Here is a 2,349-nt window from a genome sequence, read left to right as displayed (position 1 = left end):
GGGTTCATCTTCCCGTAGCTCATGCTCTCGTCGACCGAACGAGCAGGAGTTGGAGATTATGAGGATGCGCGAAGAGATGAGACAACAACGCGAATTTATGGAGGCTTGCAATGCACATAACCAAGCGATGTATCAAGTGAGTACACATAATCCGAACTCTAAATTATTATATTTCAATACAACATCTTCGGTAGTAACACATATATGTTTAACAGTTAATGCAGCAACAGGGCATGACATCAAATTTTCCACCGCCACCACAATGGAGCCAATTTGCAAACACACCAGTTCCACCACCACAGTTCACCACCCCTCCGACACATATACCTGCACCTGGAGATAGGGTACGTTTGATAACTCTCCATTAATTTATATACTTATATACTTTTTTGATATTTGCATTTAACGTGATGATATTTGCTAACTTGCATAGGTTACGCCCGAAGCGAGTGGTAGTGGATCTGATCCCGCAGCAGGGACTGGATTTGTTGACTCGCTCTTCGCGTTCCCTCCTCCTGGTGGTGGTGGCGGCAGCGGTCAAAGCTCTAACCACCCAAGTGGTGGTTATCTCTAAACACATGAACATGTTTCTTAACTCGTGGACTCTTGGTCGTACTTGAACATACGTCGTACTTATATTTCAATACTATGTCGTACTCGTTGACTCGATGTGGTGGTTGAACTTATATTTGAAATGTTGGTGGATGTTATGTTTGTAATGCGTGATTTTATTATGAATGCATGTGTTTGTAATGTGGCTGTTATCTGTTATTTATGTTATGTGTGATATAATTTATGTGTGCAGAAATAGTGTCCCAATTTAGTGCTGTTTTTGTAGCAGTATAGGGTAATTCTCGTCGGCCCAGTTAATTCCCGTCGGCTATGGTCGAACCGACGGGAATTAACTAATAACTCCCGTCGGCCCAGTTAATTCCCGTCGGCCTGGGGGACCGACGGGAATTAACTAATAACTCCCGTCGGCCCTGTGAACCGACGGGAATTAACTCATAACTCCCGTCGGCCTGGTGAACCGACGGGAGTTAGCATTAATTGCCGTCGGCTAGTTAGTGGCCGACGAGAATTAATAATTCTCGTCGGCCGCCGACGGGGATAAACGTATCCCCGACAAGGGACGCCTGGCGGCTGAAAACCGACGGGAATAAGCCCTAAACCGACGGGAATTAAGTAATTCCCGTCGGTATATGCTTATTCCCGTCGGTTTCTGGCCGACGGGAATTAAGTGAATTCCTGTAGTGGGAGGCGATTAACACCGCTTGCTACTCCATCAACCAACTCTACCTTCACCAAATCCTCAAGAAAACATTATATGAACTACTCATTGTTAAAAAGCTCAATATTTCGTATTTTAGAGTTTTTGGGAGCAAGTGCTTTATTCTTATTAAAAGAGGTAGAAATTCAAAATTTGCTCCTAAAGCAGTAGAAGGCTTTTTACTTGGTTATGACTCAAACATAAGGGCATATAAAGTCTTCAACAAGTCCACTAGATTAGTTGAAATTTCTTGTGACATTGTGTTTGATGAGACTTACGGCTCTCAAGTAGAGCAAGTTGATCTTGATGAGTTAGATGATGAAGAGGCTCTGTGCATCGCGCTAAGGAACATGTCCATTGGAGATGTGTGCCCACAAGAGCCTGAAGAGCCTTCACAAGAACAAGATCAACCATCATCTTCCATACAAGCATATCCTCCAACTCAAGATGAGAGGAACTGGCTCAAGAAGAAGAGGATCAAGATCAAGACAATGAGCCACCTCAAGAGGAAGACATTGATCAAGGGGGAGATGAAGTTGATCAAGAAAAGGCAGATGAATAGGAGGTTCAAGATCAAAGACCACTTTACCTAAGAGTCCACCAAGCAATTCAATGAGATCACCCTGTCAACTCCATACTTGGTGACATTCAAAAGGGGGTAACTACTCGATCTCGAGTTGCTCATCTTTGTGAAGATTACTCTTTTGTGTCTTCTATTGAGCCATACAGGATAGAGGATGCACTAAGAGATCCAGACTGGGTGGTGGCAATGCAAGAGGAGATCAACAACTTCACGAGGAATGGTGTATGGAATTTAGTCCATGTCCTAACCAAAATGTTGTAGGTACCAAATAGGTATTCCGCAACAAACAAGATGAGCATGGACTGGTGACTAGGAACAAATCTCGACTTGTTGCAAAAGAATATTCACAAGTCGAAGGTTTGGATTTTGATGAAACCTATGCACCCGTAGCTAGGCTTGAGTCAATTCGAATATTACTTGCCTATGCTACTGCAACACCCAGAATTTGGGGGTATAAATTTCTTTTGTAATATCCATCAAATTCAGGTGTTACGTT

At 43.2% G+C, this 2,349-nt stretch overlaps 1 long non-coding RNA gene across 1 annotated transcript; it reads left to right on the top strand.

Moving 5' to 3' along the window:
- Positions 1-215: 215 nt before the first annotated feature.
- LOC103647050 (uncharacterized) lies at positions 216-753 on the top strand. The gene is made up of 2 exons (XR_562631.2): positions 216-344; positions 434-753. It is a non-coding gene; the product is annotated as an uncharacterized lncRNA (long non-coding RNA).
- Positions 754-2,349: the final 1,596 nt, after the last annotated feature.

The sequence above is a fragment of the Zea mays genome, chromosome 2 (assembly GCF_902167145.1).
Source record: "Zea mays cultivar B73 chromosome 2, Zm-B73-REFERENCE-NAM-5.0, whole genome shotgun sequence".
In the NCBI taxonomy this organism is placed as follows: Eukaryota; Viridiplantae; Streptophyta; class Magnoliopsida; order Poales; family Poaceae; genus Zea; species Zea mays.
Note: the sequence above shows the minus strand (reverse complement) of the source record. Positions and strands in the feature narration are given on the sequence as shown.